Source organism: Phascolarctos cinereus, unplaced genomic scaffold (genome assembly GCF_003287225.1).
Source record: "Phascolarctos cinereus isolate Bilbo 61053 unplaced genomic scaffold, phaCin_HiC Scaffold_3;HRSCAF=262, whole genome shotgun sequence".
Classification (NCBI taxonomy): domain Eukaryota; kingdom Metazoa; phylum Chordata; class Mammalia; order Diprotodontia; family Phascolarctidae; genus Phascolarctos; species Phascolarctos cinereus.
Genome location: NW_027555736.1, coordinates 193,548,979 through 193,561,936, shown reverse-complemented (window position 1 = coordinate 193,561,936; position 12,958 = coordinate 193,548,979). Strand labels below are relative to the sequence as shown.

Sequence of the window (12,958 nt, the reverse complement as noted above, 5' to 3'; positions counted from 1 at the left end):
CTTGTATCAGAATGACAAAACACAAAAAACAAAAACAAAACCAAAACAATACTGGGCTATTTTGTTCATGACTAACAGACTGGTCAGAATACGTACTATGCTTTCAAGATGCCCCTTTGTTAAAGATGGTTAGAGAAGATGTTTTGATGCAAAATTTCCAGCAGGGGGCATAGTTATCACTACAGGGCAGGTTCTTTAGCTGCCAAAATCCCCATAGAGATGTAGAAATGTGAATTCTGCAGAGTACCAGTAAAGTACTAGTTATGATGGCAAAACCTACACTAAAGCTACTCCAAAAAGAAAAAAAAGAAGTGATAGCTATCCATTTAGGTCTCAAAAGCTCAAACACATTGATACTTCAACAAGATGCATAGAAGTGCTAAGACTGCCTAGAAGAATGCGTAAATTGAAAACACTCCTGGCCAAAGACTCATTCTGTGAATTTTGCCAAATAAGATGAAGAATGAATGCCAAGAGGAGAAAGCCTTTGGTGATTTTAAGTGTCTGGTGCAGTAGAATAAGCACTTAAGAAGTTCTTTGTTAAAGGCTAGAACAGGTGAGCTGAGTTCTGCTTTATCTTTTAAAAAAAGTGCTGCACATTTTTTTAAATTGCTCTTTTATATTTTTTAAAGTTGAACATTCAGTGATTTTTTTTTAGTCAATGGTCTAGTTCAACTTTTAAATTGTGTTTTCTTGCCGTTCTTTTTTTGTTGTTTTCTTTTCTTCCCTTTATTTATCAGTGTTTTTTTTAACCACAAAAGAGATTTCTATTTTTATAATAAAGGGTACATTTATCTTTGAGATGTTACATTTGTTTTTGTTTTTGTTTTTGTTTTTCCTGGAGAACAACAGACATCCTTAAGAAGTTAATAAAAAAGTATTCTTTTTTTTTCCTAAAGCCAATTCTGTCTTAGACTATGACAATGGAAGAATAATATCTAAAAATTCCCTGGACCTAAAATGATAACAATAACAGCACCTTGCAAAGCACCCTACATATATTATCTTATTAGATCCTCAGGACAATTCTGTGAGATAGGTGTTATCATCATCACCGTTTATCAAATGAGGAGACAGACTTAGAGACTTTAAGTGAATTTCCCAAGGGTCATACAGTTTGTAAGTGTCTGAGATGGGATTTGAACCCAGTTCTTCTTTACTAAAGGTCTCGTGGACCACACCACAGTGCCTTTGAAACAAACAGGGGAGAAGGCACCAGACAAGAAAGCTAACCTATACATTAAAGGGGAACAGGGATCAAATAATAGTTGTAGAAATGAATAATAGCATTTATAATAATAGCATTTATATGGTGCTTTAATGTTTGCAAAAAACTCTACAAGTATTATCTCATTTCATCCTTGCAAAAAAAAAAACCTGGGAGGTAGGTGCTTTTATTACCCCCATTTTACAGAAGAAACCAAGACAGACAGAGATTGAGTGACTTGCCTGGGATCAGAGCTAATAAGTCTGAGGCAGGATTCAAATTCGTCTTCCTGGATTCACATCCAGCATTCTATCCATTCTATCCACAAAGTTTACTGTCATTTATTGATTACAGTAGTCAAATTTTATAGGATAAGATTATGAGGTTATAGTTACTACATTGTATTTTAATTCTCACTTCTGCATAATGTCAGAGATTTAGAAATTTAGAGATCGATTTAGTGAAGGGAACTCAGAGGTTTTCCAGTCTAGTATTTCTCAAACTTTTTGAACTCAGGACTCCTTCTTATAGCCATCAAAACTGTTAAACATCCTCTTAAGAACTTTTATCTAGGTGAGTTATATCTATTTATTATATTAGAAAGTATTATTATTAGTGTTATTAAGGATAGTTTTCACCTTGCAAACCCCATGTAAGTGTCTCAGAGACCCCTCTGGTTCTCCAGACCACATTTTGAGAATTGTTGTTCTAGTACAACCCCTTTGTTTGGCAGATGAGGAAACTAAGGCCTAGAGAAGTTAAGGTTACTTACTCAAGGTTACAGGGGTCCTAAGTAGCAGAACTGGGATTCAAACCCAGGTCTAGGACACTTTCCATTGCCCCAAAAAGTCTCTGCTAAAACTTGAAGAGCCACTTGGGAAAAGGGAATTGAAAACCTCATAATGCTGTCCCACATATTTATACATCTAAATGAGTCCTAATTACTTGACTCTGGCAACTCTAGTTTATGGCAACATATGTGCCAACAGTTACAAAGTTCCTTATTTATTAGGAAAAAACAGTTGACGAACTTCTTGAAGGCAAGGACTGTGTATTATAAATATTTGTTGAATTAATGTGAATTTTTCATGCTTCTAGAAGTAATTTATTTTTAGAAACACTAAACACTAAAGCCACTACTTCTATTAATATTATTCTTATCTCTTTAATTTTTAGCCCCCAAATCAAGAAGTGCTTTACAGTACTTATGCGTTATTTTCCCCAAGTTCTCTAAACTTAGGGCAGGCATGTAACTCTAACCCTAAGTGGCTCTCTGCCACTCTACACTATGTATGGCTCTTTGTTTTTCCCTTTTGTATCTTACTTTTAAACTACATTTTAAAAAAAAATTCTCTCTGCTGTCTTCCTTGCTTTCACCTCAAACGTCCCAGCAACATAGCTAGTTCATAACTCAATAGGTAGAACTGGCTGCTAAGTACTTGGCCTTAGGTAACTAAAGGGTATGATATTAATTTCAATAATTTGCCTTCTGCTAATTAGAGAAGCAAAGGTAAAGTGGGATTAGAACTTCAGACTTCTCCTTTCCTGCCTTATTTCAGAAATCCATTAAGTTTATTGTTGAGAAATATGGGGGCGGGGGAGGGGAGGAACAGGAGAAAGAACCTTCTCTCCAGGAATATCCTGACATTTTTACTGACACAAATATTTTTTAACAGATTTTTACTGACAGGCAATTTTCGTTGTTTCTTTACTGACAGTCCATAAACGTACTTATGGCTGGCAGCAGCTGCATCATTATAGCACTAAAAAACCACCTGACATACCACCAGTACCTTATGTAACCTAAGAAATAAGAAACAACTTGAATTTGCAAGCCTTTTTAATATTTTGCTTTACTGATGATAGCCAGTTTTTAGAAAAGGAATAAATCTATCCCCAAAGAGGAATCAGCCAATTCTCCTGCACCAATAACTTAGTTTTCCAAGTTTTAACAACAATCTGGAACAGATTTATGGTTCACAAATACTTTGATTTCATAGAATCTGTTGAAAACTACTACTACATGACCTATTAGTGTGACCTTGGACAAGCCAGTTAACTTCCCTCGCTATCAGTTTCTTCATCTGTTAAAAAAAAATCCGTGAATTGTTCTCGATGATATCCAAGATCCCTTTGAACACCAAGATTTTAGTTCTGTGTTTAAACTGAGATTTGCCTTAGGAGTTGAGTGCCCTCAAAGAGTGGATACTATAAACTTTATTTACTTGTGAAATTCCTAGAGGTAAAGCCACATGTGAAAGGATGGCTGGAAACGGCATAAAATTAGTATACGCTAAAAGCAATAATTCAAGCCATTAAAAAAAAAAAGAGAGGCATCTAATGGAGAGATGTTAGTCAAAAGGGATGGAATATCACTACCTCAACAATACTCTTTCCCGTGTCTATCTTACCCTCTCTTCTCTTTCAAAGCGTGTGTGTGTGTGTGTGTGTGTGTGTGTGTGTGTGTGTGTGTGTGTGTGTGTGTGTGTATGTATGGGCCTGAACCCATATGCCTTACGTTCGTTAAGAGATAGACTCCTCCTCCTCTAGGCTTCAGTAGGAGTTTTGCCTTCCCTGGAAGTATGGCATTGACTCCAATATATATACTGCCTCTACTGTGAGCGAATAAATGCTTCTTACTAGTGATCGCCAAGCCGGCTGCACACGCACACGCTCACACGCACATGAACACTCTGTAAAAAACACTTGCATGTCTGTGCAGGCGTGCTTGTGGGTCTCCTTTTCTCCCCTCTCAAAGAATCTGTTTCTGCTCCGGGATCGAAAAGGGATCTATTTTGTCCCTGCACATGTCATATTTTGCAACAGATTAACCCGATTTCTGGTTCTTTCCTTTGCAGTAGAGTGACTTGCCCTGAGCTACGGAGAGAAAATGAGGAATGAGGAAAGGGAAAACGGGGGTGGCGCTTAGGCTGTGTGGCATGTTGCTTTCAAAGTGTGGAGGGTGGGATCGAGGAGTAGGATAAGGAGGAAGGGAAAAGGAGAGGGGAAAAAAAAAGACACACACACAATCCCCAATGGGTGAAAGGGAGAAGGTGGGAAGGAATGGAGTAGGCGAGAGAGCCAATGAACAGGGTAAAGTGAGGAAGAAAGGGAGGGGGGGGATTCAGAAACCAATGGGGGAGCTCGAAGTGGGGGGGCAAGATCTAGGCTCCCCCATCCGCTCCCCTCCCCCCTGGCTAGCTCGCGCCTTCCCTGGCTCCCGGGAGACGAGGACCAGGGCGGGGCTAAACTGGGAGAGAAGCAGGAGGAGGGAAGGGAGGTGTTGGGAGGTGAAGGACTGCTGCGGGCGGGGGGAGTGGGGGGAGCGGGACGCGAGGGCGCGCGCGCGCGCGAGCTTGGAGCCGCGGCGGCGCCTCCGCTCCGGGTGTGGGGCTGTGCGCGCGCGCGTTCCGGCGGCGGTGCGCGCTGGGAGAGATGCTGAGGTAAAGTTCGGGAGAGAGGGAGCGAGAACCGTCAGCGAGAGGGAGCCAGAGCGGCCGCCATTACTGAGCCCAGCGCGGCGGCCGGCCGGTGGGCAGGCTGCGACGGGCGGAGGGGATTGTGGGGGGGGAGGGAGAGAGAGAGAGAGAGAGAGAGGACGACGACCCAGCCGCGGCCGGGCGTGGAGATTTGGGGCGTGGAAGGGGGGAGGGTGGGTGCCTGGAGGGACGCGGCGGCCGGCGCTGCTGGGAGGCGAGCGGAGAGTGGTGGAGGAGGAGGAGGAGGAGGAGGCGGCGGCGGCGGCGTGAGCTCTCCCCAGGAATGTCGCCGCTGCTGCCGCCGCCACCCCTGCCGCCGCCGCCGCCGCCGGGGCTGCTACCTTTGAGGAGGAGGCGGAGGAGACCGACCGTGTTAGGTAGGACCTTCTCTTATCCCCGGGGCCTGGTCAGGGTCGCCCCCTCTCCGCACTCAAGCCCGGCGGCCACCGCCGCTGTGGCCGCCGGTTGCAGCCAGTTCCAGGGGTTGCCCCCCCTTCCCCTCCGAGCCCTCCCCTTCCAGGCCGGGGGGCAAGGGGAGTGGGGGGAAAGTGCGATCGGGGGTCGGGGGCGGGAGACGGCGAGTGTGAAGGGCAGCGAGAGCCGCTGCTGCCCCCCAGGTGACGGCGGCGCACACGGGCAGGCCGGCCGGCCGGCCTGGGAGTTGGGGGAGGCTGGAGCCGGCTTCCTCCCTCCAGCTTCCAGTTTTCGCTCCCCGCAGCTCCCGGGCCCTGGTGGCGGGCGGCGCTCGGGGGAGGGAGGAGGAAGGTGGCGGTGTCTCTCCCCTCTTCCCTCCCTGGCTTCTTGGGGCCGCCGCTGCTAACGAGTTCCACCTGGAAGGAGGGTTAGAAAAAAGGGGGGTGGGGTGGGGGCTTGTCAGCTGAAACGGAATCTCGGCTCGGAACTTAATCCCTTCTTGGAGTGAGCAGCCCTTTCACTTTTACTCCCGTGCATTTCCCCCTCCCCCCACACCTCTTCCCATTTTCCTTCTCTTCGAATTCCCTGGCTTTTGGGGTTCGGAGGGAGAGAGCGAGAGAAGTTTGGGCTACGCTACCCCAAACACTAGGTGCTATCATTGAACACAACTCCCAACCCGGCGCAGCATTTCAGTTTCTACGAGAATAACCTCTGGACTCCCAGTCCTTGGTTTTCACTAAAGAATAAGTATTGGGGGGGAGGGTTGGGAGACCGCGCGGGAGCGCGCGCACACTTATACACACATTAAATACATACACACTTACCCATCCCCCTCCCCCTTTCCCTTAGCATTATTAGAAATGCTTGTGAGGTGGAGTCTGGAGAATGTTGTAGACGAGGTAGAAAGGTAGTGATGGAGAAGGTAGCTCTTAGGACGCTTAGAAAAATTATGAGAAAGTTGAAAGGGAGAAGCTTACACTCTTTTTTCCTATAAAACCTGGGTGTTGGATATATTTAAATGGGAGCGAAGTGTTTTAAACCTAGACCACAATAGGCCTGTAGGTGGGTGTGTGCACGAACTTTGAAGTTTACATTCTCTCAGATAATTTGGTTTTACTTTGTGATGTTTAGCAAGGCAACAGTGGCAACATTTTTTAAAAGATGTTCTTCTTAGCCTGTCAAAGGCTTCCCTGTACTAAACCTTGTTAATATCTTCAACAGGTGTCTCTTCTTCCTTCCTTTATAATAAGAATCCAAAAAACAAAAACCTGAATTTACAGAAAGAGAAAATTAGGGGGTGGTGACTTGAGTTCCTTCTTGAATTAAGGGATTCTGGGAGTCTTTCTGCTATACCAAGCAGAGGGTCACAAATGTATGGGCGCTTAGTATATACATCTGGCCTGTTAGGCAGTCTTTAAATTACAGTGTTTTACCCTTTATGAGTTTGTATCACCTGTCCAATGTCTACCCAAATTACTTATATCCAGAAGCATTACAAAGGAGAGGGACAGATAAGGTAAAGTGGAGAACAAAAAAAGTAAGAGACATCTGCAAGGTCACGTTAAAAAATCTGAGAGTGCAAAAACAAGACAAAACAAAATGCCCCAAACTTTTCTGGTTATCAAGTAATAGCGTTGTTCTGATTTTATCCTCTGGTTGAAGGCAACAAGAAAAAAATGAGTTGATTGAAAGACAATATAGTTGTCATTTAATTCAGCCTATTATATTGCATTACTCTGATAACATAATTACTGAGTTTCAAGAGGAAAGCATTTTATATTTTTATAGGTAGGAAATTCTTTTCATCTGAAATGTGGCCATATTTAAAATGCCTTCTTAAAGGCATTTTAATATAAGGCATTTTTAAAATAGTATCCTAATTCTTTCATACTGTTTATCCTAAATGTTTTGAAGTCATATCTTTAAAAAAAAGTTTCACAGACAGTATTGGTACATCGTGTTTCACTTGAGATTTAATTCTTTGCTTTTTACCTTGTAAGTGAAAGTGGGAGGATTGAAATTGGTTAAAATGAGATCACTTTATTTACATTCATTGTTTGGAATTGAAACTGATTTTCAATTTACAAAAATCCGATGACTAAGTTTTTTGTTAAGTTTGAGAAATCTTAATACTTAGTCTAGGCTCCTTAAACACTGTAAGCCCTTTTGAACGGTAATTCTCAGGGTAGATCTGGCTTGTAAAATGTCTTTAAATAAATTACTTATAAGACCTGGGCTTCAGTTTTCTCATCTAAAAAATGGTGTTGAAATAGATGTTTTCTAAGCTTATGAAATTCTCACTGACTAGTAAAATAGTCAAAAGTTGACATATATAATCTTAAATTTTTCATTGAACAGTATCCATTTTAACATTTACTAAGTATATCTACTGTGTGTAGGGCATTGTGCTAAGCACTCCCTGGGTGTAAGTAAAGATGAAAAAAAAAAAGCAATCAAATCATGCTTCTCAAGGTGTTTACAAATATCTAATAGGTGAGATAGGATATATACAGAAACAAGTGCCCAGGAGAGGTTGAGTCTGTGTGAGAAGATATCAGCAGTGTTTGTAGAAATTTCACTTAAAATATATGTTAATTTTCAATTTATGATTATGACCACATTCATATGATGACTGCTGAAATTATTTTTTTAATATTAAAGGGGTTCAAGCTCTCTGATGGGTTGGAAGAGACTTGCCTTGTGTGAAATCTTACCAGGTACTTAAAATTTCTGCGAAAATACCAAGTTGATATCTATTTCGATATTCCAATTTGGAAGTCCAGTTTGAGTTAATGACTCATTTTTTAGAAATATTGTTTTAAGAACTCTTTCTTGCAAAATCTAATTTTATCACTTTTTTTTAACCTCCATTAAGGTACATGGTAGTAAAATAAACATTCTTCATTCTTAAAGGATTTTAGGTAGCCAAATTTGTTTAATTGGCAGTTTAAAAAAATTATAATATTGACATATAGTTTTCATGATATGACAGTTTCATACCTAAAAAGTTTTTTTTATGAATCATATTTAAAAGGATCTTAGTGAAAGTCATAAAGGAACACTGTGCTGAGTTCTTCGGTAAAATGAAGAAGCATTTTGTAACTTTACTTTGATACTTTGGATCTGTGCTGGGTACTCCCTCCACCAATGCAGTTTGAAATTGAACCCTTATTTATCCTCTAATAATCCTACTTATGGATACAGAACTGGAAGGGACCATAAAAGTTATTTAGTTCAGCACCTTCATTTTACGTAACAGGAAAGGTCAAGGCTCCCTCCCCCCCAAGGTTACAGAGTAGGAGAGGGGAAAGGGAATAAACATTTATATAGCATCTACAATGTGATAGGCACTGTGCTAAACATGTTTTTAAACATATATCTCATTTGATCCTCACAACAACCTTGTGAAGTAGGTACTATTTATTTTCCCCATTTTACAGTTGAGGAAACTGAGGCAAATAAATATTAAGGGACTTGCCCAGGCTCACACAGTCCAGATTCGAATTCAGTTCTTCCTGTTTCCAGGCCCAGCACTCTTATCCTTTGCAATACTAGCTGCTGCTATGTGTCAGAGTTGGTACTTGACCTTAGATTAGCATTCTTTCCACTGTGCAGTGTTGCCTGTGTAATTCTCATCCCATTTCTTCCCTAGAGGATTTGCTTTACTGGTTGGAGACTTTCCATCCAGTACAAGTATTTAGCACCTGCTGTGTTCAGGGTACTGTGCTAGGTGTTGGGGATACAAAAGCAAAACCAAAAATAGCCCTACCCAAGCAATTTACCTTATACTGGAAGAAGTATGTAAAGAAACTCCATATATATAGATACAGATATAAATAGATATGGGATATTACATTTAAGCAAATGAGTATATGCATGTGTATATATGTATATGTATCCGTGTGCATTTATGTATTGTGAATATATAGATGCACACTCTGAAGTTTGAGTATACTTTCTCCAGTTAATTGTTTATAAACATCTACAATACAGATATAAAATTTGATGAGGGACAGCACTAATAACTGGGAGATCAGGTAAGGCTTCCTTTAGGAGGTGACAAGTAAATTGAACTTTGAAAGAACCTAGGGTTCGAAAAGGCAGAAGCGCGTACGAGCATACATTCTGTCTATGAGGTGATAATCTCTGCATTGACAGATAAGGGGAAAGGAATAAGCATTTTTATAGTGCCTTCAAGGCACTGTTCTAAGGGTTTTACAAATATTATCTTGTTTGATCCTTACCACAACTCTTCCTGGTAGGTAGGTGGTCTTACAATCCCCATGTTACAATTAATGAAACTGAGGCAGTAGGCTAAGTGACTTGCTCAGAGTCCCTTTGATGAGAGATAGAATGCTGAGTGTAGGTAATAGCAGAGAGGCCACTTTGACTGAAATGTAAATGAATCTTGGGGGAGGGGCCTAGTGTGAATTAAGCCTAGAAAAATAGTCTGGATCCATATTGTGAAGGACTTTAAATGTCAAGTACAGAAGTATTTTTGAAATTTTAGTGGCATCAGGGAGCCATTGAAAGCTTTTGAGCCCAGCAGTTTCACTGTTGCTAATTTAGGAGTATAATTTTGGCAGCTTTGTGCAGGATGAATTGGAGAAGTAAAGACTAGAAATGAGAGTGTAACTTGGAGGCTTTTGCAGTGATAGTAGTTCCTATGAGAGCTGATGGGGGATTGAACTAGAATGGTGACTATCATTGAAGAGAATGGGTTATAGATAAGAGATATTGTTGCCTGTCTTGACATCTGAGTAGATTTAGGAGATGAGGGAGGATTATTGAGAATGACTCAAAAGTTTCAAACACAGAGAACTAGAAGGATGGTGGTGCCTCAAATGAAATAGGGAAATTTGGAGTAGAGATGGATTGGGAGTAGGAGTGGTTAATTTGGAAGATAATGAGTGCCATTTTTGTAATATTTTGAGTTTGAGGTACCTAAAGGACAACCCAGTCTTGAGATGTCCAGCAGGCATTAAGGAAAGTAGGAATAGGGATGTAGAATCATGTATGTTCAGATAATTGAACTCATGTTCCTTTCTCTTGAGTTTGTATTTCAATTTCATTTAAAAGGAGAATCTCAGTATAAGCTGTGGTTCACTTCATCCATTAGTGTGTCAGCATGGTTATTGACCAAAAGATGGCACCTTGCTTACAGAAGTTTAAATCAAAGTTTGTAGGTGGTTGAAGAAATGTGATTCTTGGCATCTTCTGCCCCCTTTTCTGCCTTACTGCCTTTGTAATTTTGGTAAGGGTGGGAACAGTGTTGGACTTAGGGCTATTTTGTATTTTTTGTCGGTTTCATGGGTTCCTTGGCTCAAAAAAATCAGCATTGGGTGCCCAATTTATTGATAATTTTTAATTCAGGAATTCCTTAATAATACCGGATATATTAATAGCACACACATATGTTATGCATACATACACATACACCTCCCCCATCCATACCCTCCCTTAAAAACAAGTAAATAAGAAATGTATCACTTTACTGTTAAGTCTGAAATATTGAGTAATTTGGATGTTTTAGGTAATTTGTAATTTTTAGATTGGCTTTTACCATTTCATTCACATTTGCAACATATTAAATTAGTTACCTAAATCAGTTAAAATTTGCTGCATATCATATCTTACAGGTTTGAACTATAATTAGTACAAGGGGAAATTGAAATGGTATGCTAGAAAGTCCTATGAAGTTGGAGACAAAGAGCCTGAGTTTGAATCCTGCTCTGCAGCTGAGTGCTGTGGGCAAGTTATATAACCTCTGGGACTCAATTTCCTCACGTGTAAAATAAGAGCTTTGTACTAGGCAGTGGCCAATGTTCCTCCTAGTTTAAAATGTATGATTTGATGATCAGTGAGCTTTAGATTTAAAAACTCTTGAGTATGCCTTTTGTAGTTAATCACTCAGCTTTATATCTTTAATTTAAAAATAACCCATGCAATAAATAAAAATTCCTTATGAACTTAATTATCAGCAAACAAAAATATTTTTAGTTTTAAATTTCTTTCTTCTAGCTCAAAATTAGTTTTAATTCATTCTTGAATTAAAGGAACAAACACTTGTTCACCTGTCATGTCCGTGTCCTCAGTAGTGCCATGAATAGTAAGTACTATTTTAGGTGCTGTGGTGTGTGGGTACTTTCCTCTAGGACCTTGTAATCTGGTTGGAGATCAAGTATAAACACAAGAAAAGCTAAATTACAATACAAGCTTTTAATAACCCTCCAGGATAACAATAGAAGAGGTGTGAGCAGGCAATTTAACTGGTACTATTAAGAATAATTTAAATTTGAATTTGCTCTTCTTCTACTTGACCTTTTGACAATGTTGACCATCCTCCTCCTCTTCTTTTTTTTTTTCCTTTTTTTGGTGAGGCAGTTGGGGTTAAGTGGCTTGCCTAGTGTCACACAGCTAATGAGAGTCAAGTGTCTGAGGCTGAATTTGAACTCAGGTCCTCCTGACTCCAGGACTGGAGCTCTATCTGCTACGCCATCTGTCTGTCCCTGACCATCCTCTTCTGCTGGACACTGTCTTCCTTTGGCTTCTGTGACTCTTCTCTCTGACCTATTCCTGTCGGTTAGTCCCACCAACAATCTGGCCTGGGACATATTTCTCTCTATATATACACTTTCTGCCTTGCTGTGATCTTATCAACATCTACACCTTCAGTTATCTCTATATGGATGACAGAAATCCAGTCCTAACCTCCCTCCAGAACCCTTGTCTCACATTACCAATGGTTTCAGTACGTTTCACCCTTTACCTTCAAACTTCCAATTGCTGTTTAAGACTGGTTTGCCCTGTCACCTAGTTTTGAAACTTTGGAAATCATCCCTGACTCTTACTCTCTTCATTCTTCATATCCTGTCAGTTGTCTCAGATCCATCTGTTTCTTTTCACTTATACTTGGCCTTCCCTAGTTCAGGCTTCTATCACCTCCACCTCTTAAAATGTCAAGTTTGCTGCAAAACACAGGTCAAGGGCCAATACACCTACACTAGGCCAGCCTTTCTTAATTTGGATTCAAAGGATTTTGGTATGCAGCCCTATTCTGCCAGTTAGCTGTGTACAACCTTAAGCCTCCCCGAGTTTCTGTTTCCTCATCTTTAAAATGTGGTTAATTCTTGTGTTAAGTCACAGACTTGTTGTGAAGATCAGATGAGTAAGTATATAAAGCAGTTTGTAAATAGTCATGTGTTAGACAAATGTCAGTCATTATTATAATTTTTATTACTTCTTAAATTTGCTCTTTCCTGTCAGTGGTGTTCGAGTTCACACTCTCCCTTCCTCTGTCTAGTCCCTCCCTTTCCAATCCATCCATCATACTCCCTGTAAGAACCTTTTTATCTTCTACATTCCAAGTTCTTCTCTGTGGCTTTCATAGTTCTATAATCTTGGCTTACCCTTCATGTTGAATCTTTTTCTTACTACTCCCCAACTATTCAGCTGATTCTCTTTATTTTGTCCCATACAACTCATCCTTGTTCCCTGGATTTTTCCCTGTGCAATTTCCTACCTTTCTCTTCACCTTTTTTTAGTTTCTATTCCTCTGCTACTCAGAGATGCGTTTCGTATTATTTTTCCATGAAATCTCTACCAGACCTCTGTATTCTCTGAATACCTACTACGTGAATTTGACTTATTTAGAATCATGTTCATAGATTTAGAGCTAAAATGAACCTTAAAAGATCATTGAATCCAGCCTTTATCTTATGGATGAAGAAATTGAGGCACAGAGGTTAAGTGAATTGCCCCGGGTCACGTTGCTAGTGAGCATCTAATGTACTTGAACCACTACCTTCCTGACTCCAAGTTTAGTGCCTTATCCACTGTGCCACATGCCTCTCAACTA

The 12,958-nt window shown here is 40.6% G+C and overlaps 1 protein-coding gene across 3 annotated transcripts in view; it reads left to right on the top strand.

The window, feature by feature from the left end:
- The first annotated feature begins 4,570 nt into the window (after window positions 1-4,570).
- ARHGAP5 (Rho GTPase activating protein 5) overlaps window positions 4,571-12,958 on the top strand; it is a 95,594-nt gene continuing 87,206 nt past the window's right edge. Inside the window, exon 1 of one of the 3 annotated variants that reach the window (XM_078151396.1) lies at window positions 4,571-4,650. The gene's annotated coding sequence lies outside the window, so the exon portion shown is untranslated. Of the gene's footprint in view, window positions 4,651-4,896; window positions 5,064-12,958 lie in introns of those variants that run through there. The other 2 variants (XM_078151397.1, XM_021004273.2) reach the window with 2 other exon arrangements.